The sequence below is a fragment of the Dromaius novaehollandiae genome, chromosome 1 (genome assembly GCF_036370855.1).
Source record: "Dromaius novaehollandiae isolate bDroNov1 chromosome 1, bDroNov1.hap1, whole genome shotgun sequence".
NCBI lineage: Eukaryota > Metazoa > Chordata > Aves > Casuariiformes > Dromaiidae > Dromaius > Dromaius novaehollandiae.
In genome coordinates this window covers 93,269,882-93,294,946 of record NC_088098.1, presented here as the reverse complement: position 1 = coordinate 93,294,946, position 25,065 = coordinate 93,269,882, and the positions used below count along the sequence as shown (strand labels likewise).

Here is a 25,065-nt window from a genome sequence, read left to right as displayed (position 1 = left end):
CTGAGATCACTTAAACCCCATCTTTGAGAGATCCTGTACACCAGTAGAGATGCAACAGTAGGCTGAAAACTTTGCAATCAGGTGTCACGAAAAGTAAAGAACGTCTGTCGGCCATAAACTTTATTAAATACCAAGCAAAGGCCTTATACAAAACAGTGCTCCTTTGTCTTTTCATATTCAGGTATAGTCCTGGAGCCAGATGGATAACAAATGAGAAGGAGGTTGAAGGGTTTTTCCTGAGGGAAACAAATGGTGAATACTAGCTACTTTTAATACCACGCTTACTGTGCTTTAGTAATAGGAGACATCCTGAAGCATGGATTTCTTGGTTTCCATTGTTTGTATGTTCTGCCCCAATGCTATTGCAGTGTACTTTTTAATGAGTGAATTTATTATATAGCTCACTGCACAAAAAAATCAGTTGTGTTATAAAAAAACTCCCTAGTACCAATTTTTGGATCAGATATTTGCTGCATGTATTTTCAATTCACTGTTGGTTATTGAGTAGCTTTTCTCCATTTGTGTTCTTGGTCCTGTCTGGGAACAAAGCTTAATGTGGGTCTGCCCTCAGTACTACTATCTTTTTTTCATCCCCTATATCCCAGACTACAGCACAGTCCTCTCTTAAACCCAGTGAGACAAGATAAGCTTTTTCTGCCTGGCGGCATTTCAGAGACATTAAGTGTAAGAGAGAAGGTAAGTAATTCACCATGCCTCCCCATTTCTGTAATGGGGGAGGACATCTTGATACATTTACAATATTCCTCTGGGGATATTTCATCAGTTATACCTAACTCTAATGGACAATAATTGATTTGAACTTTCTACTTAGCACAGAGCTGTAAACAGCTTCACTCCAGGTTGCAGAAATGAACTGGTGTTTTGTAAAATGGAGAGAAATTTGGAAAACTTCTGCATTGGTCTATTAAGTAAGCTAACAACTGAATGATCCAGGGATAAACTAACTTGTCCTCTCAATTTTAATAAGAGAGATAGCAGCTATTAACCAGATTATACATTTTTTCAACTCTCATCCCCTTTTGTCAGGCATTGGCAATTCAGCTATTTCATTTACTTTCAGTTGAGATTTGTCAAATTAGGATGCAGTCTGAGATGGTATTTCATTGACATATTTAACGTCACTTTTTTTTTTTTTTTAGTTCTCAGGGCAAAAAGTCTAGAGAACTCTTTGTTCTGCTGTAGCTACCAGATAATATTTGCTAATGTCTAAAGTCTATCAGAAATAGCATCCAAGGCTGCTGGGGTGTCGTCCCCCCCCCCCCCCCCAATCAAACTTTCTTTTGGTTGGTACCTTGGGTTGTTTTATTCCTGGGCATGACAGCAAAATTCCATCATTTTCAAAAATTTGGCATATACAGTATTACATCTTTGCCAAGATTTGCAAAGTGAAAATACAGAGTTCCTCTTAGCTCTGCTAGGGAGTAACTAAGCAGCCCCTGTTATCACATGCTGTGTATTTTAATGCCTGTTGCATTAGAGATTATCACAAAGGTTGCAACTGGGGCAAATGATCACATTTCCCTATTTCCAACATATGGATCACTATGGCTTTGAAAACCCTTTTGTAAGGGGTTAACAACTCTTTAAAGATAATACCAAACCTCACAGTAAAAGATAAGCAGTCCAGCTATGCTTTATGTTAATAATGCTAAGGTTCAAATTCAAGCAAGCACAAGCAAGAAAAGCCAAAGTGATCACCTTCCCAGTTCAGCCTTTTGTTCCTCTGAATAGCAGATGTCATTCTGCAAGACTGTGTTTATGCACTGTTTTGTTATGTTGTGGACAGAGGGAATTGTCTCTTTTTTTTCTTTTTGATCATAATCTAGGACTGGTGCTGGAACAATTTACTAGCCTTGAAAGCTTTGCTGTGGGGCCACAGAAGTGTCTCTAACACAGGCAGGTCAGGAGATGTCAGATTTCAAAACCACGCAGTCGTAGCTGCTGCTACTGTCTGACTGTTTGAAAGGGATCCCAACCTATTTTCAGCTGCTATGAACACTGAGAGCCTAACCCTCACAGGCCTTTCTCATTTTCGTACTTTCACTGACATCAGTGGCATTGGCCCTCTGAGCAAGATCAGGTCTTTGGTTTCCAATTCTCCTGGTTCTCAACAGACATGCAGAGCCAGAATAGCAAAAGGCAAGATGGTCACCACAGTAGTGTGACTTTGATAATGGGAACAATCAGGATCAATAATGAAAAACAGTCTAGGTGCCTTCAGAAAGTTGAAAACCACGGTTTTCAGGTGCTGTTTGGTATGCAGATTCTATAGCTCTGGTATTTTAAGAGATATAAGCTGTTAAGTTCGTGCTGGTCCCTTGTTCAAGCAGCTATTTTGGCATTCATCCAGCACCAACTTAGGGTGTTAGTAGCAAATACTAGGCACAAGTGTCAGTTTTACTCTCTGGATTGTGTTCTGGTGCTACAAACATGGCAAACTGGACTACCGCTGTTATTAGGCTGTGCTTCCTTCTGGCATTTGTGAATAACTGATTAAACTGCGTATTTGCATATTATGAGGGTCAGGTGAACCAATGTTGAATGCCAATATGTCTTCGCTTATTCCTTTGGTGCTTTTGTTTTCTTATAATTTTTTTTTATAGTTCAGTGTAATTTGATTTTATAATAAGATGCACAGCTGTATTTTAAGTGTTCTTTAACAAATTACTTTAAGGGACACGCTTCTTGACCCAATACCTCAATTTAGCTTTTTTTCTGAGACAAATTTGCAATTTGAGAATGGCAGAAGATGAAGAAAGAGAGGTGCTGGCATGAAGGATTTCATCTGAGCACTTCACATTCCAGCACATTTCAGGGAGAAACTGCTAAAAGAACTGGCTCCACTAATAGAGTCCTTATGATGATACCACAAAGATGGACTGGACTGAATTATTAACTTCTTTAGTGATAACATTTCCCCCCATCTCTCCTGTCCTCATGGATATCTGAGGAAATGGATTCTGCAATGCACAATCCTAGCTGCCAAATAATGCTTCATGTAACAGAATATAGCTGATGGTAGGAAGTGGCAAATAACCTGGTGTTTAGTGCTTGCAAAGACACCCTTCTGTGGAGAGGATACCTGGGAACAGGGGAACCTCCTGCTCAGGGCACAAGGCATTAGGCATTTTAGCACTTGGGCACTGCCAGAGCCTTCAGAGAAAGTGGAAACATGCAGTGAAGACTAATCCACCCACAAAAATTGTTTATGTTTTTACCTATATATAGTATTAGGCAACTTAAAATGACTGAAGCAAGGTTTCATAAATTAGTGCGTAAGATCACGTCTTGGTCTTTTAAATATTAGTGTAACCTTTGAAACTCCTTGTTTTTCCAACTATTTTTAAGAGCAGGCTACATTTTTTGGCTAGTAGCACCAAGACCTTCTTCTTAGTTACCCGAATGCTCTAAGATTCATACGCAACAGGATCCCAGATGATGTGTCACTATTTATGTTCTTTCCATACACCCTCTCTGAAAGTGGTCTAGAAAGGGTCTTGATCAGCTAAAAGGCATAAAGATCTCCTCTGATATATACAATGATGGAAAATGAAGAAAAGAAGTTCTTTACCAGCATTGCAGTAATCCTCTCCTTTTTAATAATAGCCCTGTTTATTCTCCTTCAGACTCTCAAGCTTAAGCACAGGACCTCTGTCTTTCTTTGGGTTTGCTCTTTGCTTTTCTGATTACTGTTTCATCCTGCTTTTCCTGTAACTTTTATCTGAGATTTATAAACCTTTCTTATGGCTCTATTTGGCTTGGATTTCTGCTTAGTGAAAGGTACTTGTTTGGCTTGAACAACCTCTTACACCTTTGCCCATTTAGGCACACTCACCTTCCTGCTTCCCTTACACTTTGCAATGTGTGTTTCCATGATTTTTGTGGTGTGGTTAAGAAGCCTATGTGAGTTTTTTAATCTCTTTACCCAAGTTTTACAGTCTTCTTTGAATTACTTTTGGGTTTTTTTAAGCCAAAATAAAATAGGCTACCATTATGTGTGATGCCACTTCTGTTCTGGCACTTAGCAGTATCAGAACTATTTCTGAAGCAATTCCTCAATATTACAGCATGGACTTGGACCAAAGACTGATTCTTTAAAGAGATGTTTTAAATGAAAACATTCTCTGCAATAGATGCTATTTGCAACATACCAGGACTGCTTGACTTATTCCTTCTAGCCATTCAGCAATCAAAATATTAGTACCTTTAGCTTACCAAAATGAACAAACAAAGGTGCAGCTTCTAGTTTCTGGCAATATTATCATTCTTACTAAATTATATTAATGGAATGAACTGAAACACAGAGTGATGAATTTATTTTCATGAAACAGAAAGAGAGAGATTGGATCCAGTAAGACAAGATGCCAAGATCCTTATGGACAACGTCGTTTAAAACCTACCTCTTCCCACTTTATGTAAATAAATTCTGCATTGAAATGGCTTAAACCAAGGGGCTGTAATCTTTGGGACTCAAGACAGATAATTAAATTTTCAAATGAGTCTTAGATACAAAACAATCTAACATATGATTTCTACTCATGGACTCCAATATAGTATTGCTAAAAGAAGGTATAATTTTTATTGCTCATCTCTCCAAAACTTTTCCCAAATGGCAGCCCACACATCTGATCTCCTGATATTTTTCACTTGTGATTCTGGATACATGCAACAATTGTCTGGGAAATATTGCAGGGTCCCTTTACACCGGGTGAATTGGGTAAAGACTCAACGTAAGTGGTGCCAATCCTTTATCCATCTGGTTTACGACTGTTCCAGATGGAAGGAAGCTATTAGAACACCATTCTTAACTCCCAGCAAAGGCAGAATATAGTCTCCAAATTAATGATTTACCATATGAGCGACCCAAGCTTAGTCAGAAGGCCAAGAAAGTACTTGGCCCACTCTGTAATGTTCAGATCAGTCTCAAAATGGAAAAGACCAGATTAACAGTTCCTGAAGTCTAGTAGCAAAAGGAGCTAGGATAGCTTGCCAATCCCTGATAAAAGCAAGACAAAGGTCAGTCCCTCCGCTCTTACGCAAGCTAGAAAATACAGTTCTTCTATCCATTACAAATTTTAGGACAACTGTGCTCTCCTGTAGCGGACCTTCAAATCCAGTAATCCAGACCCAGCCCTTGCCATCCAGCGTCCCTTCAAAGAAAAAAAGCTCCCCAAATTTCTAACTTTCATTTCTACGACGAAACGTGCTATTGAAACTGTAGGAACCACGTTAATAAAACCGCTGTGCTAGTAACAGACAACATTCAACTAGTGAGGACAACTGAGCTAATGAAGACCGGGCCAAGGCAGTAGATGGGGGGTGCCCAGTGCAGCTGAATGACAGGGCAGGGCACAGCCAGCGCACAAAGGGCCTGAGGAACAGGAGGAACCCAAAGCTTCTAGTGACACCTAAAGGCAACCAGGATAATAGAGACCTTTAAAGAGGTCTTTGAAACAGGAATGTGGAACGGGGAGAGTGGGGGGACACGAAAGGCATAACTGAGGATTTTTCTGTTCGTTAAAGAAAGTAAAATACAGCCCTTGCTCACTGTGGAGGCAGACAGCCTAGCCAAGCTGATACATCTCATCAGCCTATTAATAAAGCTGCGCTCGAATCTAGTTTCACAAGGCAACCCATCGGAGTCTCTGCTTCCAACGCATTGTTCAGACACAGGGCTATGGAAAATCTCACCCTCCAGAGAGACCTGAGTGAGGCAGTCTTTTTCATTAATACCAAGTCTGCACAATGAATCAACAACAGATTCAATAAGCCCAGGAAGAGCAAAAATAGAGCTTCTGACCAAATAAAAGACATGTAATGAGATCAGAGTGAATTTAATGGGAACCTCTATTCCACTGAATAGGCAAGGTCTCAGACATCCTCCTTCCTGGGTCTCAGGAGTTAAGCCAATAGACTTCAAGTTGCATCATTAAGTTCAAAATCAGATGAACTGTAATTGAAATAAAAGTCTTATTTTTGGCTTGTTGATCAAAATGGAGATCAGGTGTGCCTGAGGGCATGATTTTCATCAGGACCTCAATGAGATCTTTGATTTCCAAAGCACTGCACCTGCAATGAATCAGGGGCTCAACTAGTAGCATATTAATACCCAGTTACCTGGTGTGCAGGTGCAAATAGAAAATGCAACATTTAAATGCTTTAAAAGCACCTGCCATTTATTATGAACACAATTCTTTGCAGGCACCAAATTGCTTCCTCACACATATATGCCATTATTGAAAATCATGCCCCATGATTTTTAAACACTACTTTTGCATTTGTGCCTACCTCCTGACAGCCTTTCATTTCCCCTCCCTCCAATAATTAGTCTAAAAGATCCTCTTCCTCACTAAGGAAGTTAGCAAAATATCTCCATATTGTGACCTTTATTGCATCCAATAACAAGGGTCCACCTAGAACTGTCTCTCACTTCAGAGGAAATTTGTCAAAAAAGCAGAATGAGCAAGTAGATCCATTAAACTTCTGAGAGAGCATCACAAAGCAGACAGCAACTGTTAGCCGAGCAGTGATTCTACACTGTAACCTGTAGTCAAAGATCACTAGTTAAAGCCACTAAAAGAAGTATGTGGTCCCTTCTTTAATATGTAATACAGCAAGCGATGGAGAATTGAGAGAAATGAGAAATCTTGTTCTCATGGGTGAAGGGACAGCTAGTCATCTGTCCAAGCTTCCCCACACATGAGCAGGTAATAAATACAAATTAGCATCCATTGTCCTAATGTCTTGAAGCTTGGCCTCTAACTTAGCGTTGCACACACACATTCAGCAAATCCTGTGGGATATTCTGGTACCTAGGTAGAAGAGCAGATAATTTGGGGTTTGGTGATTTGGGGCAGACAAATGAAAGAAATAAACTGCTTCTTCATTTCATTTGTTTCCTGCAGAAGAAAGCATCTGCATCAAAATGAGTTTAAACATAAGGGAATACATTTTCAATGTGTTGCACAGGGATTTAGCCACATGATTCCCATTGATGTTTATGGGAAATGAGTGGCTAAATCCCCATATAATAGGTTGAAATTTTAGCCCAAGGAGACTGACTGCGGAGGAACTCGTCAAGCTCATTGCTCACAAAAATTGTGAGCTACCAACCATTCCCAAACACCATCTCTCTTTACTGGTATATAGTCAAGTGGACCTCTTGTAAGGGACCAGTGAAATTACCTCTATTAAAAGGTTACTGAAAACCTTTAAATTGCTGCAGCAGGGAATGCATGAACATGATCTATGGGTGAAAGAGCATGCCAAAGGCTGACTTTGTGTTGATCGTGCCACTTTTACAAGCTGGTGTTCTCTTGGAACACAAAAATAAGGGGTTATTGAATGGTTTAATGCTTCAGACTCCAGGAGTATGGACATCCTGCTATAAAATGCATCAAGAAGAGCTTGCAACCATAGTTAGTCTCAGTAGGTTGCAAGCAAAGGAGGAAGATGCTAAATCCCTTGGCTCTTCTGCTGCCTTAAGGAGGATGGAGATAAGCGTCAGATTAAAGTGAGAGAATCCCTTCTGTTTTCCAATTACACAGATACAGGCCTACCGCAAGCCTGAAAAATTTCAGTAGCCAAAATTTACTACCAAATCTGCTATATGAATATCAGATTAGAGGTTTAACTAAGAAACACAAGTCTAATTCTCTCCTCAATCATATGACAGTTACTTCTCAGTGTAAACTAGCAGAGGACTAGGCCTTTTTCTGACTAAATTATACGGTCAGAGTAATAATATTTTTCAGATAATGTCAACTCCACAAAACTTTTGCACTGATGCCAATGGAATTCTGTAGCCGTTTCCCCTCCCTTCCCCTCCCCTTCTCTCCTCTCCTTCCCCAACAAAAGGATTGTTAAGGAGCTAGTATGGCCAAAAATGAAATGTTTTAACATAGCAGGTCATTAGACTATATTCTATCATCCTAGCACAGGTTTAAAAGAAGCCTAGTTCAAGCAGAGTAATTTTAAAATGCAGGATCTTTATAGATGTGCAGCCAGCAAAAAGATTGTTATGCTTCTGCATTTTTTTGTATATAGCTGTTGATATAAAATCTTGCTGTAGAGGTAAGTATTCGTGATTATTATATAGACTCGAGAAACTCCTGAAGGCTATGATTACAGCAGAAAATTTTTTTTGACAATTATAAACCATCAATCAGTGGCATTCCATGGAGTCAGAGCAATGCATAGCTATTTTTCTTTAGCCTTCACACTACAATTTCAAAAGATAAACTGCACTCCTCCGTGCGTTTCAACTCTGAAATACTGTATACGTGAAAATTAATCTGGCAGGCTCTTGAAATTGCAGACTTCTGGGATGAGCAAATGGGTACAGTTTTCTTCTAACTGTTTTTTGAACCCCATGTGTTGAGAGAAAACAACAGAATGGAAATTGCTCATCAAAATGTTAACTTGTGGCACGGCACAGCCACCAAGCAGGTGTGTGGCATGCCGTTCCCTTTGCCGACATGCCTACCACATGCCACTCAGTTCTGCCACCTCCATCACTTTCTTTTGGACTATATCCTCTGGCAAACAGCAAAATGTGGCTTGACAGGGAGTCTAGCACAAAAGTGACATGACCTTTTAGACAGCAGGCATTTGGGGAAAACATTCATTTAGGATAATCCATCACAGAATAATCCTTTGGATTATCTGTTGCCACCATGGTCTTCTGGCCCAAACATAAATGTGTTTCAGCTAATGCTTTTGCTATTAGGAGCATATCTAGTCAGAAAAAACAATACAATCTTGCTAATTCATGCTAACAACTAGGAGGCTGACCTATCACAAATAAGGGAATTTTTCAAATTAGCAAACACTTGAACAGACAATACAAAATATAAATAAATAAAGGATAATGCATCATAGAACATGCTTTGTTCATTTATTTTGACAACTGCTTAGGTTTAATTTATGAAAATACTTTACAGTGTACGAGTGTAAATGTGCTGTGGTGAACTTTCTAAAAATAATGAAGAAGTCTTCATTATCTTTGAATGAATGTCTATCTCTGTGTTTCTACTGCTCGTAGTGGGAACTGGAAGCTAGTAACAGAGAAGGTACCGTATAGGGGTAATAGTCTTTCAGAGAAGATATGGGAGAAGAAAAGTCTTTTTTTCACTGCTCTTTCTTGTTCACAGTTTTCTGTCTATGGACATCATAGATTGCAAGAAGGCAAAAACTGTTCTATGTCTGCTGGACTTTTTAGCATTCTGCTAAACCTCTGTTAATGATCACTCAGATTTCCCCAAAAAGTCTAATGACAAAGATGATATTGCACCCTCATTTCCAGTACCCACCTCCATCTGCCTTGTATGGGGCCTTATAGACCAAATGTTCATAAGGGTCTCAATCCGATAGGCTAAATTTCAGGTATCTTCTCACAACCAGGTTTCAGATAAAGAGATGGATTTGAAACAAAACTGCCCCCAGGCCCAGAATATTGTTTTACTTACTCAAAAATCCCATGTTTCTAAAAATACTACCAGGAATTTTAGAAGTTGAAATATGAGCTTAAGGGTATAAAATGTTTATTTCCACAGCCTTTATTTTTCCTTTTAGGATTCGTGCAAATATTTTGTCTTTTCTGAGGCATGAAGGCAAATGTTGCTCCACACACAACAGAACAATACTCTCTTCTGAGCCATATCTTTGTCTTTTTCTTACACAAAATACAATGAAAGCATAGGATACCTTATTAATGTTATCTGAAGACAAGCCATCAAGCCAGTACTATGTGGGTATTTGTCTCAGGGATTAATCTATCGCTCCCTTCTCTCACAAAGACCCACTCCAACAGTTCACCAGTTTTGTTACTCCATTTGTTCAGTATGGCCCTGAAGTGTCACAGAGATCGCTCTGCTGCTCTTTTACTGAGGAGCATGTGGCATTCCTGATGCACTTTTGTTATAGGATTCAAGGCCATCATCCTCACTCAGGGAATGCATTTTCCCTTTGCTTTTCCTTTGATGCAGCAGCATTTCCACTTGGGTTTACAATCACATGAAATGGGGAACTTTTGAAGTTGCAAAGTAGAATGAAATCTCCCTATGCAAAGCTAATGGCACAAAGGAAGTTAGAAAATCCTGATAATGCCAAGCGAGTTATCAGGCTGCAGGCAAGGTACTTACTTGGAGTTTCTGTGATTTCTCACTGTCTGTCTCTTAGTCTAGGTGTCAGAACTATTTAGGTTAGTGGAGAGGCCGCATGGTACTGGTCTGTGGGCTACAGCAGACCTTCTTTGGTGGCCCAGGTAGATTTGCTGAATTAAAGTTTTCTTTTAAAAATGGCAATATGAAAACCTCGTACTATTTCTGGTGGCTAAGAACAGTTTCCATTTCTGAGCATGCACATGTGGCATGTGACAGATACTTTCTGTATCTTCAGGAAAACAAAAAAATATTAGAGCAAAATTCCTCACAGAGACCTAAACTATTCACCTTAAAGAAATGTGAACTCAGCCATTTTGGCCATTGGGTTTCAGTTTTGTCATTCCTCGCGGCTGCTGTTCGTTCTCTTCACCCACAAAGTGAAAGAGCAAAAGGCTGAGGACAGTGTGCTGTGAGTGAGTTGGCACGAGTCAAAGAATTATACTGAACAGACTAGAAATGAGGAGGAAAGTTGGTTGCACACGTTATGCTGATGGCACATTTGCTTGCCACAATATGGGCCTGACTGAACAGACAACAGGCAGGGGAACCATTCACTGACTGGACTGGACTGGGCAACAGCTGAGGGCTTGACCAAAATGGTTGCATGAGGCTTTCCTAGTAAAACATAATGCAGCAGTAACCACCATTACCGTATTTATTAAAGAGTTACTGTGTAGTTTACTGCGTAGGTGTCACATAGGGTTTCGGAGTTAAATAGGGGCAGCTCTTGCCTATGTGGCCAGTCCTGATGGCATTTTTAGACTTGTCATTTTCCTGTGGCCAAAGAGGTAAATAGCTAAGAGACGTAGTTTCACATCAGCCACAGGATGGCAAAGGGAGAACCAAGTCATAGCTCCACAGACACTCAGTTGCTCCATTGGCAGCCTCTGTCTTTCCTTTCTTCTCAGGATGGAATTTATTATCCTAGCTCTTAGCTCTGACTTCATTCTTAGTGGCTGAATTTGTGTCCAAATTTCTCTTTGCTAGCTGCATAGACGAGGTGGGGGGTATTGCCCTGGAGGATCATGCTGTTTGAGGACAATAAAAAGCTCCAAAAATTCATAATTTCCCTATATCCTCTAACTCCTCATTACCGTTTTTCCACTCTAAATATGAAGTGCAGATAAGCAATGAAAACAGAAGACATGAAGTACCCATGATGAGAGACAGAAGCATTAGAAGTAAAGGAAAGCTTCCTGTCTTCTTTACTTGGAGCTGAAGTTAGCTGACACACTAGAAATCATATAGCTGAAAAGCAAAAACATTTTCAGCAAAAAGTGATCTGATCCTTCCTCAAGATTATTCAGAGCCTGCATTGTGCCGGAGAACCCGAGCACCTCGGAGTTGCTGGGGCACATGCTGCCTAGCTTCTGAGATGTGCCCCAACTGTGTGCGCCAACCTCCTACTCTCAGCTGAGCTGCATTAGGAACCACCTGAGGCCCTGCTGTCTCACACCATGAGCTTGGGGTTCTCAACACAGGCCAGTCCCACCTCTGAGTTTGGTGGGCAGGGCATCTGCCGCATTATCCAGGCAGGGCTCAAGAATCTTTCCTTCCCTATGACTGTTTTAACAGAGAGCTGTGTCTTAAAAGGGAATGCCAGGCAGAATGAAGGCTGAGTGTCATTCAGTATTTTCCTGAACCTTTCTGGTGCTACTCTTATTCAGTATTAAGCTCTACTTTATTTTATTGTACCAGCAAACAAGCAAGAAAATCCAGCCCCAAACCACTAAGTCTAAATCCACTGGCATTTTATTGTACTACTGTTTAAGTGGGAACAGACCTCAAATACTACTTCTCCTTTTCTAAAAGCAGAAGACCTTAGCACTTGAGCTCAGAAGCTTGACCATTAATTGTTTGTATTGCAGAGCCTACGACATACTTAAGTAGCTGAGCATAACAATAAACACAATAGCCAGTTCATTAAATCATTCTTTGTTAAGACGTTCCAAAGCTTTGGGCTTAAGCCTCTTAACATTGAAATCATTATGCTATTTTTTTAAACAAATGAGCAAGCATAACTCACACAAAAAGGGGAAAGCACAACAGACTCTTTGATGTATGCATCATCACTGTGATGCCTCACTGAGATTAAACTACATGTCTAACAGCACTAAGAGGTTTCAGCAGCTCTTTCCAAGGAGAAACTGAAATCAGGAACAGCTATGAAGTGCTGCTGTTGCTGTCACCTCTCCTACAACAGCTTTCCTTGGCCTGTCACATCATGAAAGAGGCTATCAATAAACTTTGTAGAGTGGCGTTTGCAGTCCCTCTTGTTGTGTCTGCAAGATCCTGTCAAAAGCTTGACTTGTTGACACATCTTGTCAAGTTTTGAGGAGGACTGGAGATGACAAAAGGTGGTAGTGGGAATGGAGGTTTGCTGCAGTTTGCTTTTTTAACTCAGATGTGATAAATACCTCAGCTTGGAAGAATGGGGTCTAACTGTCTTTCTATGTACCTGTGAAGTAAGTTCACTAACTATTCACAATCTTGGAGTTAGCCAGATGCTAAAATACCTTAATAAAAAGCAACTTCAATGTGCGCACCAAAATCCACCCATCTCTGGCTTGACTACAGCTTGTTTCTCCTCCACACACCAGCTTTGCAGCTGCACTTGTAAGAACTCTGTTTCTCTTTCTCCGAAAAACAACACTGCACCTTCTCTCAGACCATATGTCACAGGTAGAATCTGCACCATTCATTTCCTGTGAATGTTAGTGTGTGGTAATGTTAATATTCCCACACTGTTGGTATGTGAATTCACATACTATTAGTATGTGAATGCATTTGAAGGAAAGAAGAAATGATATTCAAGGCTGAATAAAAGACTTAACGGAAGAAACTGTCACTGTAGCCACTATCTTCCTCTTCCCTCGCCTCAGATGCTTTGGTTATGACTTTCTGTGTTATGGTACATCTCACTGAGTGCCAGTTTCTAATGGGTGCTGAGCACGCTCTATTCCTGATAGGGTTAATGTAAACTGCCGGTGCTCAGTTTCCCCTGAGCCGTCGCCTAGACTATAAGCAAGTTAGGGCTAGGAAGTATTGCTTTTAGGTGCTTGTAAAGTGACATGTTCCTCTGCGGGAATAACAAATACGAACAAAAACTGACATGTTCAACATCTTAATCTGTCAGATCAATAAATTTCCTTCTTACAGTTTTTACTCTGCCACCACAATGATTTTTTCTGACCAGCCTCCCATTGATATGAAAGTTACAGAACCATGGCCTGGTAGCAGATTCCTGCTCTATCGTATACTGGCTTCCAAGACAGTGCTTCTTGAGAAGGGTGAAAAAAAGGTGGAGGGATGAGGCAAAGCTGTTTCCTTTTTCCCACATAAGTTACCTCAGCCTGAGCAGAGGACTTGCAAGCTACCTGCCTAGGGCAGTTGTGGCCTCGGATGTAAGGCTAAGCTTGCCTTTCTGTGCAGACACAAAGCATATACAGCTTTAAAGAAAATGAATAAATGAATAGAGAGTTAAAAACTACTAGAGAATACTCCCTGGGATTATCTGTACTATCAAGACAGGAAAACTTTGCAGATGCTACTGTCTCTCTAGAGGAATAAATGCTTGCATTTTAATATTCTCAGCAGCTGGTTCCTGTTGAATGCCATCAGGATGATTCAGCCACCCACCAGGAACACCACTAGCAAGTGCACACACACAAAAATCTGCAAAACTTTCTGCTCTCAATGCCAACACCGTTACTTCAGCAGAGCCTGATCTTTATTAACTGTTCTTCATTACTACTAGCAGCAGGTTTAACCTTACCATGGGATGGTGAAAGGGAAAAGATTGTCCCCAGTGTCCCCCATAATCAATCCACCCATCTGCCTCTTATCAGCAATGTTTCCCACAATTCACATCCTTAGCTGCTTACTCCGTGGTTACCTCATTCACCTTCAGCCTGGCCACAAGCCACATCTCCCTCCTATGAGCTTGTCTCATCAAACTGATTGTTCTTCAGACAGTCTAACATCCTTCACCCTACAGTGGCCAACAACCACTGGTTCCGATGAAAGGCACAACACCCTGTAACCTACTCAGTGTCTACATGAGACTCGAATGGGACAGACAACTTCTTCACCCTAGCTGATGAACAGTTTATGCCTTGAAATATCTGGGCTGCTCTCTCTCCCTGTTTTTTTTTAATCAACCTCACTGCTGTTCAGTGTGTGTTCTGCAGACCACTTCCACATGCTTTATGGAGGTGCATCTGTCTACCAGCAATAAAGAAGCATTCACTCTTCCTCAGGCAGCAATGCTTCTTGATATTCGCTGACCAAGTCAGGTCACTCAGGGTTTCCTCTAACCTCACTGGGACAAATTTCTGCCTCTCTTTGATCTGGCATTTCTTGGAAGCAATCACCTGTGATCCCAATCTGCAGAGCTTTACCTGGAGAGGACAGGACCTATAGAAGACAGAACTAAACTGCAAAGTTACCCAGGGAGATCAGGGCATCAGTCGCTAGAGACCTTATAATAGCGGAAGAGCCTTTAAAGAGTCTTCCAAGCCAAATTGACAGCCAGAGAGTGAAAAAACACAGCTGAAAGACAAAACGGTGAGAACGTAACAAAGCAGCTGCATCCATCTGGTCTATAATGTCCATTTAGGTTTCCTCCTTAATGCTATTGCCACTTCATTCAGCTCAATACTAAAGGTGCTACAGGTGGACAGAAAAGCAATATAAGCATCCATTCTAAAATGATGGTTTTTAATTTCATCATCTTTGAACATTCTGATTTTGCTGCTGTTCTTTAATGCTTAGAAAAAAAAAGCATGCCTTCAACATGGAAATAACTGTTAGTTCAAACCAAGTGAGCAGCATTGGTCTTTCAACAGGAATGACCCCCAAATATTGGTGCCATACATATACATAGCTCCTGATGTAATCTCTCAAACTAAGGAATGAAATTTATGTTTATTACCTGTGCCAGGATGTCCTAACACAGAAAACAAGCCATAATAGAGAAGTCAAAGATCATGCATTGAGCAAGTGGCAGGAACATTATGAACACAAGTGTTCTAATGTCAGATCCATGATGTACCCAAATAGCCTGTGACACCTACTGCTGACTCCTGATTAGAAGTGATGCTATCATATTCCTTACTTGCTTCGCAAAGAATATCTTCAGGAGCAGTGTCAGTTCCAGAATCCAGAGTGGTCCTACCATGATCTCACCATAAATCAACAAAGTTATGGAGTCACCACTTGCCCATATTAATGAGTCAATTGGTTAGGTATGCAGGGTAAACTGCCATCCAAAAGAGTCAGCCAAGAGTCTGCATGTGAATATGGAAAAGAGAGGCAGAGGGGCAGCAGAAAGGGAAGGAACAATCTTTTATACCAAATTAAAAATACAAAATTTTAATGAAAATTTTAAGCAGTCTCACAGTTTTCTTCTGTTTCATCACACAAAAAAGCAGAATTGCAAATCACTGAAAAACAGAGAGTTATTTTTAATTAAACAAAAACAATCTTTTTTTCTGCAATGAAAAAAGAATGGGAAGAAGGAAAAGAACACTTTAATTTCCTTTACTTTTCCTTTTTGGCAATCAGTAATGAGAGGTTTTGACCAGTTCTTCCAGCAAGCTATCTCATTGGATGCTATGTGGCAACAAGAATCTGTTACCCATTGTGGTTTCAAAGCTGACAACGGATTAGAGAGTCTTTTCTGTTATTTTAGCCCCGAAGTATATTTTAAATAGCCTTAAAGAAAATGAAAATTCTTCCCATACCAGTGACAGGCAGAAATGGGTTTAGAAACAATTTTCATGTTTCCAACAGTTTTGGTTTTTGCTCCTTCTGAGTCTTTTTTTTTTTTTTTTTTTTTTTTGCTCGAGCACATGCAAGGGGATAGCCTTGTTTGAAAGATGTCGGAATACAACACTCAGTGATCCATCAATCAACAAGAAAACCCAGATATGTGTTTCTAGCAAGCAATAAGTGTTGTGGAGTTTGCTTCCATGCATTTAATTCAAATTGGAGACAAGTCAGCCATACAAAGACAGTTTGAAGGGTTGCTTTCTTTCCTCTTTAAGTGTACTACAAAAGCACATAACTTCTTAAAAGCTAGTCTGATTGGTCCAGATTGGCAGCATTTCAGTGTTTGGCCTCCAATGGCAACTTCAGAGTTATCTTTTGTCTCACTCTTTTTTATTTTCCTAGATTGGTTAGGACATAAGCATGTGTTTTCAAAAGAAAATCCAAGTCCTTTAAAAATATATTATTTTTTTCTTAACAGAAGCCAACCGCATTTTACCTTGGCCAAAGGATTTTATCAAGATTTAAAAAGAGAGCAGTAATACCTTCAATGTGTGGAGAATATATTACACTCACACATAGCGCTCTTGTAACACCAGTGGCAAGCATTATCAAAATTATTTCACCGGGTAAAGGAAGACAAGAGAGAAATGACCCAAAATTTGAAATAAAGATGCAGTAATTCTTTATACTGAACTGCGTGAAAACTGAAGATAAACAGAAGTTTGCTACCTGTACCTAAGGATTTCACAGTATTTTACAGGCCATATTGATCTCATCTTCTCAGCTGCCCCAGAGGTAGGAAACCACCGGCTAGTTTGAGGAGGTGTTTGGCGTAATTGGAAGCAAGGGAGTGAAGTGCCTTGTCCAAGGTTGTGCCGTGAGTGGGCAGCAGAATAAGGAACAGATCCAAATCGCTATGGTCCAGCCACTAGAGCAAAGCAAGATGCCACTGCAGAGAAGGCTATTTAGAACAGAAAGAGCTTGAAAAACCAAAAGTACAGTTACCCTAAGAAAGTTTTACCCTGGTCTTTGTTCCTTTGTCATTAGCCAAAAAACCCACGTATGTAAGAAGAGCTTTCTCTCGCCTAATTAGGCCTCCCTTTCGTTATGCCGTGAACACTGGAGTTTTAATCCTGAACAGAGAGGGGCCTTGGGCAGAAAATTTGGCCAGTCTTTTTCACAAAGTCTGAGTGTGTTCAGACCTTTTAAAACTGTACCAGTCCCCCATTAACCTAAAGATTAAGGAGTACATTTTCAAAGCCACAATGAGCTAAGCCTCTTGGCCTCTTGTGAGATAGGAAACTACCCACTGATTGCGAAGCCTTAGCCCACGCTACCCAAGGTGAATTACTGTTACTCTTTTTGTTACATTCTTAACATAATCTGATATTTCCCCATCCATCCTGACCTTATTGACCATTACAGACTACATTTGTTTCTCCTTCCTTTAAAGCTTTAAATGCTTCGCTTTTCACACATTTTCTGTGTCTGTTTTCAAGTCCTTTTCTCTTATATTCCTTTCTTTCTTTCTTTATAACTGGATGGCTAAAAACCTTTACCCACAGATTTTTTTTTTTCTTTTCTGCCTCATGTAGTCTGGAAGAAAAATAAAATCACTTTCTCTGCCTGCTGCTTCTCCTCTCTATTTCACCCGTTACTTCTGCGACTAATAATTCTTCATATCTCATTTCAAATTCTACTAATCACCTTCCCATACCTTCAAATTGTACTCTAGGTGTCAAAAATTCACCATCAATCAGCCACAGAAACAAAGTTTATGAATAGCAGGCATGGGGAGAAGATTTCTAACAGCAGAGGGCTCCTTAATACATCAGACGAAGAAATAGCTGAAATTAGAGAAATTCAGATTCAAAAAAGTGAAATGGACATTAAACCCTTTAGAACAATCAACTTAAATATGTGTGTATTCCCTTAAAGTCTTTACACCAAGATTATCTAACTTTCTGAAAGGTATGTCCTAGCTCACGAGAAGACAGGAGCTTTAGGCAAGAAAATTTGTAGGCTTTATCATGTGGAGGAAGTGAGATCAGACTATAACCTTGGTCCTTTTTTACCAGACAAAGAGACACTAGTGTTCAGGCTGTCTCTGACTTTGCTTGGCAGTCTCACCTTTTGTCCCCACCTGCTAGTAGATGTTGGATAGTTTTGAACTCCTTCCCTCTTCAGCTACAAGGATACTTCTCCTCTTTTGGGAGGGGTTACTCTCCCCCATGCCAGGGCTTCATGGCTGCCTTAAAAATCATGAGAGTGAGAATCTAGTCAAATGCATTCCCCTACCATCTATCCATACGAAGAACAGAACAGCTTTCACTTTTCAAGGGTCTTTTCTCATTATATAGCACCAGTCCCTGCCCCAGCTCCTGCTAAGGGCTTTTCCCAACTGCTTCCAATAGAATTGACCTAGTTCTCCTTGGTTCATTGAGGTCCCCAGAAGCATCAGCAAGAGCTCAAGATTAATACATTTTTTCTACTACATATTAGAAAGATTTTAGCCACCACAGGGCTGCTAGGCCCAAGACTTATAAAGTTATCAATGACTCAATTTATATTCAGTTACCACATGGAAATTTATCTTCGTAATCATAACCGTGAGCATATACAGTCATATTTTAACTATGGTACAGCTGACAGATATGATACCAACCAATGTCAAAAAAGTGGGCTTTTCAAGGTCTGTTTAAATTAATTCTAAATTGTGGGTTTATAGCATTGCAAAAGTTTACTAAAAACACATGAATTAATATTTGTCCAGTGCTATCAGAGGAGAAACGCTGCTGCTGTTGTCAAAGTCTACTGTAGACTTAAATGCAAAACCACTTAAAATGTGAATAGCTTTAGTAACTAATAGCAAGCACGCAATATAACAGATGGCAACTCACACGAAAGATAAACCACATCTTAATAACAACAACTTACATTCAGAGGGGGAGTGTTTCCTAGTAGTTAGAGCACGGGACTGGGATCCAGGATTCCCAGGTTATCTTCCTGGCTCTGCCACTTTACTTGCTGTGTGAACTTAGAAAAGTCACCCAAAAGCTCTGTGCCTCAGTTTCCTCATCTGCAAAATGGAGATAATTCTTACAAATATCACCAGACAGTGGAGGGGAGAGGTTCAAATCATTAGCTTTTATAGTAAACATTTTGGGACAAATGAAGGTACAGAAGAGCAGCATTTGATAAAGATATTCTGTAGCTACAGATCAAATTCCAAAGGGGTTACTTCTCTCAAAACTCAAACACAGCCATCCCTGGAGTGAGAAGTGGCAGCTGCTTAACAATGCTCCATACCCTTATGCTATGGTTCAGGCCAGGAAGTGAATATTACCGTGCCCCACTGACACTTCAAAGGGAATTCAAGGAGGCCAAATATAATTACATTAATTGAAATTTAGCCAGGACATTATGCAATCTTGAACAGCGGTCTGAATCTCTATTTTATATCTCCTACAAAAGGGCGCACCTACAGCTCTCCAGGTTTCTGTCATCATTAGTTGGCACATTGCTTGGTTTTGATCAGAAACAAGAGTGCTTCTCGCTCTCTGACTCTGCTTTGTGCAGCATGACAGAGTTTCACAAAGGTCCTCCAAAGCAAGCACCAGAATAGTCTTATGCTATCTGACAAGAGCATAATACAAAATGAAAAGGCTGCAGAATGTTCCCCTCTGCTTTCCGCTATATAACAACTTTTTTTTTTTCTATGAGTGATAGATTGAATTTTTAACTGTATCAGTAGTAGAGACTGTACTGGGAGAAGATCCATTTTTGCCATGCTTTCCAAAACGAAATTTTGCTCGGACATTGGTGGGAATTCCATGAAAACAGAAGTTGGAGGATTGGACCAGGAGGGAAAAAATGACTGATTGGAGAGAGGAAGATTTGTTGTAGCGTACACCCTGGTGCTCCTGCAATATGCAGGCAATGGCACAAACTAAAGCTCAAAACTAACTTGCTGGCTCAACTTGTCAGTGGGGAAGACTGCCTCAGATCAGCTCTGTTTTGCTCTCTCCAGCTGTATAGGGTTATTGTGGCACTGACAATTTTCTGTGGCTTCTGCAGATTATGGGGATATGCTTCAACAAGCCAAAAAAAAAAGTCACAAGCAAAATACATATATATAAAAAGAACAGCTGATCTCACTGAAGAAGACTCTGGCATCTTCCTACACAGAGTTTTCATTGGTATTTCCTGGTTCTCCAGCCAAAAAAATCATCAGAGAACCCTTTTTTTTCTAAGGGAAGGGAACACATTATTTCTCACGCTAGCTCTTCGGGCTTTATGGGATATGTAGTTGAGATTAACAGGTCAAAAAGTTTTATGATGAATGCTATTCAAAGGACTACATAAAGAATATTCTCTATAACTAACTTACTGCTCTCCAGATGGTCAAAATTGAAAAGGCCATCTGAGCAAAAATCAAGTTTTGGAAAGTGCCATGAGAAATTTTACCCAGAGGATGTGGATTCTGCTTCTGCTGGCTTCAGTGGAAATAGAATCACTCTGATTTATTAATTTTCTTTTAAATCTAAGTTCATACAAAGAAATGTCTGGATATTCCATGTTATTATTTTCAAAAGAGATGAGCTCAAATCACAAAATCTGGATCTGGATGCCTAAGAGTGCCAGTAGTTCAGGACAGTTTGGACCAGCAAGGCTGGCTCAGGCAAGTGTTGAGTGTTTTCCCAGGATTTTTTGAAGGCCAAAACAAGGGTTTCAAAGAGGAGAGAGGCATGTGCAACATGGCAGAGTTACAAAAAAACATCGCGTGGAATTTCCTGGGTTTTGCGAGATTAAAATTGTAAGTCTAATTAGTTTAAGGAAATTAGCTCTTTATAATTTTCATTTTGTATTGAAGAAACACTAAAAATTAAAAATAGAATGAGTGGAAAAATTAATGGGTTTCAGTAATTAGTTAATCAGAAAATGCTCCTGTCTTAGTGTGACTGTCCAACACACATGAAAAAAAAAGAAAGAAAAAAAGAAAAAGTGACTATGACTTCCTTCATATTTTCCAAAATAATATGAGCTTCACCTCTGAGTTTGGAACAAGTACCTGATATTTCAACTCAGCTAGTTTTTTAGTGTTAAACCACTGAAATTGGTGTTTAGGTTGAAATATCTCACCATAACAGACATAGAATAAACACATGCATCCTGGCAAAAATAAACCAGAATATGTTCCTCTTACTGGCCACGTCAGATTTACATGAGTTTTATGCACTAATGAAATGTTAAATGAAAGAATAACCTCTTTTGAGAGCAGACCTTTTCACCAAGAGCTGAGCTGGGGATCTCTGACATCTGCAAGCAGCAGCACAACTTATTACGCTGTAGGAAAACGTATTTCTCTTGACAGTAGTGATCCAGGCTGAGGTCTACAAACCCCACACTGGTGCACTACAAAGACATGTGTTAGACAAGCTGTTTTGTCCCTTGGCTATCACCCTCCCAAGTGCTGAATAGATCCGGATTGGGCTGGCTTTTTAGAAAAATCAGATGAAAGCGGCAAAACTAAGCCAAGCCAAAACACAACTTTGGTGTAACTCCATCGATTCCAAGTTCTGCTAACAAAACTTCGGTAGCGATGAATCACAGAGCCACACTTTCAAATATCAGCTGCAGCACTTCGATTTTGATTTTCTGCAGCTCTTTACTGTATTCGTTTCATGAGGCATCTAAATATATATTTTAGCATCATTTGAGTTTATAACAACTTTCAAATAGAATAATCTACTCTGCAGAGATGAAGTCGAGGAAGTTTGAGAAGAACAAGTATTTTTTTCTAATAAAGATTCTGAGCAACAATCTCTGCTGAAACGGCCCAAACCTTGAAAGAAGCCTTCTACACCATACTGTTAAAGGTCTCAAACTTCGGTCTTATCGCTCAGCTGTTTACTGATTGTCAAGTCAACTAAATTCATGGGTGGCTATGAAAATGATCTCACAAATAAATATCTGCAGCTATGACTGTTCAGAACACCGGAGTGTGCGCAGAGTAACAGGGAACATAATGTGCTGTGCATGAACAGCACACAGTTTTTAAATGTTCATAACACTTATTTCAAAACCAAATTTTCTTCCAGCAAAGCCCGTAATTCCTTACTCAGGACCATGTACGTGCCTCAGCACGAAATGTTAAAACAAAGCTGGTTTCAAGTTGCTAGAGTAAGAGAGAAAAGGAAAGAAGCCTCACAGTATTTTCTGTGGTTAAAGATTCTCTTAATTCCCATTTAGATTACTGTCAAAAACTAAACAAAAAGAAAGGGTCTGCCATTCAGAGTGGATCTGAGATATTTCATCCCACTGGTCATTTTCTGACAGACCTAGAAGCATATAAAAATAAAGTTTTAGACTGTGGGACTCCTCTCAACTTAGCTCTACCATCTCTACCGCAGTGAGTGTGCGCTACATGTTACATAGATACACGGTGCTGCGCAAGACCACGTATTTCTGTGCCTGCTTTCCAACACTTACTCAAAGGGATCACCCTAAAGTCTGATGTTCTAGCTCTGTTTTTAATTAACCCTTTCTCAGGCAAGCCTCCTTCCCCGGCTTCTGTGGCAAGGTCTCGGGGTTAGATAAGAAAGGAAAAAGAAACACCACCACCTAGCAGGGAGACCTAGATGTGCTTCAACACACCTACAGTGTGACCAAAATATGGTTGTTTCTGGATTGCTAACAAAAGATCCGTGGTCTATATCTGCCTCACGCACAAGACTGCTTTTGTAAGCTGGCCTAAGTATACGCCAGAGAGGAAATGCTAAAGTTGCTGTATCTTCAGCTATGCTAACAGGCTTTATCAGTACGAAATACTATATATAAATCATATATACAAAATATGCGTGTACTTCCCACTTGCAGGTGGCAATCGGCCCATAGGGAGCCAGCAGGAGAACGGTGCAAGTGGGCAGTGCGAGTGGCCAGCGAGAGCACTGAACTCCTGCAGAAAGTGCCAGTAACTCCTTTGTGTCTCTACAGAGCAGTCGGGACTTCGGCTTTTATAATCTCACCAAATTCAGATGAAAAAAACCCACTGAGTTTCAGAGAAATGCAACAATAATTACAGTGTGAGCAAAGTTGTGTGAAAAGCTCATTTTCGGGCTTGCTTGCCAAAGTATATTACAATTCAGGTTGCCCAAAAACAAAACAAACAAAAGATCAAAAACTCGAAGCTCCTCCCAACCTATCTACACTACCCCCTCAAAACCCTCTCATTTTGGCATGCGTTTAAGGATTTTTCCCCCCTTTTCCTTTAAAAATCAATTTTGACATTTATCCAACTAAAACCTTAGTTCAAAAACAGAAATGAAAACATTGCATAGGAAAGTATCAAAACAAAACAGCACCTCTATTTTGGAAAGACAGGCCTTTTTTTCTTGCAACGATTTAATACATTTTATAGCAATCCATTTTTTTCTGTTGAATTGAGTTTGCGTTTTCAGGCAAAAAGTTTTGCATGAGTGTTTATCTAAATAATTTATTGCTAAAACCAGCACAAGTAGGAAAAAAAAGTCATCTCACTTAACGAAAATGTGAGTCAGTATCATAAATATTGCTGCCATAAGGCTTGTCTACTTGGCCATACTCCTCTGATTCCTAGCTCCTGCCTGACTCTCTCTAGCCTATTATTAGCGACCAGTGTTCTGGTACAGCAAACTTTTACGGATGGCATACAAAAACCAGGTCTAATTTATACCTCGTACATTATCCTGTATTCCTGGAGCACAGTATTTAATGTTCTTGCAGCCTTAACTTCCCTGTTGGTCATCCAAATACAGAAAAACCCAGCATACACATCATTAGCCACAAGGCTCTCAAACTCAGTAACCAGAAGGTGCCCAAACTAAATAAATAAATGGATAAAAGTTTCCGAAAGTGAAAAAAATGGCGTAGGAGCTGCAATAGGCAGCTTTCTTAGACTGATACAGGTGTATCGCAACTTCCCCAACTAAGGCAGAAAAGGCAGAGGGAGGCATGTAAATGCGTGTGGACACACCACCGAGTGACAGCAAGAGAGGACGAAGATGTAAAAGGGAGAAATAAAATTAAAAGGTGCTATTTATTTTTTCAGCTCTACCATGAACTTCAATTTTGGCAGGGGATTAAAACCAGCCCTCGGATATAATTAAGTTTTTTCTTTTCGATAAAGCTTGAGGACAAAACCAGAGATTAGAAAGGGACTACGCTCACACAGGCACACGTAAAATGGGGGGAAACTGGGGAGAAGGAAATGAAAGGAAAAGAAAACAAACAGAGCCCTAGCAGGCCCATACTGCTAACGGGAGTCCAAATAAAGAGTCATATGATATCTGATAGTGCAGGACATGTCGCCAGGAGCTGGAGCGGATTGCCTGCAGGAAGAAAGAGCCAGTGTGTTACTGCTCAAAGAGCTTTTCTTCCCCCTTCTTATTTTTTTGCCCTCTCTCTCTTTTCTCCTGTACTGCGAATGTGTTACTCTCAGGTCAGGTCCATGAAGAGTCCCCGAAAGACAGCTATCGTCTTTCTCTGCACTTCTGGAAGCAGAGGCGGCCGCTGGACGATGCCTTCTCGTTGAGACTGAGTGGGGCTAAATCTAGGTTTCGGCTCTGCGGGCCCTCCCCCTTCTGCCACCATCTCCACGGCTGCAGACACAAAATGCGCACAAAGCGTGGTTATATTAAAAAAAGCGCGGGGTGGGGGGGGGGATTCAGGGAGAAAAAAAATGAGACTGCTTATCCTATGGAAAACTTCAAAGGCCAAGTCCCATTTCACTGCTCTTTTGTTTACTTTTTCTGTGATTTTTTTTCTTTTGGGAGAGCGAGAGATGAGAGAGAGAAGTCACAGAAAACATTCAAACCATGAGGAACAAGGAAAGTGAGGTTTTAAAATAAAAGAAAGGAATTCTTACTTGCCAAAAATTCATCCATTTCTTATGTTTGTCAGCAGAATAATGAACTCTTTTGGGGGGTCCATCTCTCCCTGTCAAGTGTTTTACATTCAACTGTAGAGCCCACAAAGTGCTTTCAACCAGATACTGCTATTGCTGATATCCATGGAAAGCCAGGGTGCCTCGGTGACCTGCGAGGAAGGCACCCTGGACTTGAAGCGCTGG

The 25,065-nt window shown here is 40.3% G+C and overlaps 1 protein-coding gene across 17 annotated transcripts in view; it reads right to left on the bottom strand.

Moving 5' to 3' along the window:
• The window catches only part of ZBTB20 (zinc finger and BTB domain containing 20), a 518,459-nt gene that overhangs the window by 91,305 nt on the left and 402,089 nt on the right, over positions 1-25,065 (bottom strand). For 14 of the 17 annotated variants that reach the window (XM_064520252.1, XM_064520247.1, XM_064520270.1 and 11 more), the window contains one exon: positions 18,894-19,035. The exons of 2 other annotated variants lie outside the window; for them this stretch is intronic. The gene's annotated coding sequence lies outside the window, so the exon portion shown is untranslated. Of the gene's footprint in view, positions 1-18,041; positions 18,209-18,893; positions 19,036-25,065 lie in introns of those variants that run through there. One more of the 17 variants, XR_010391606.1, reaches the window with a different exon arrangement.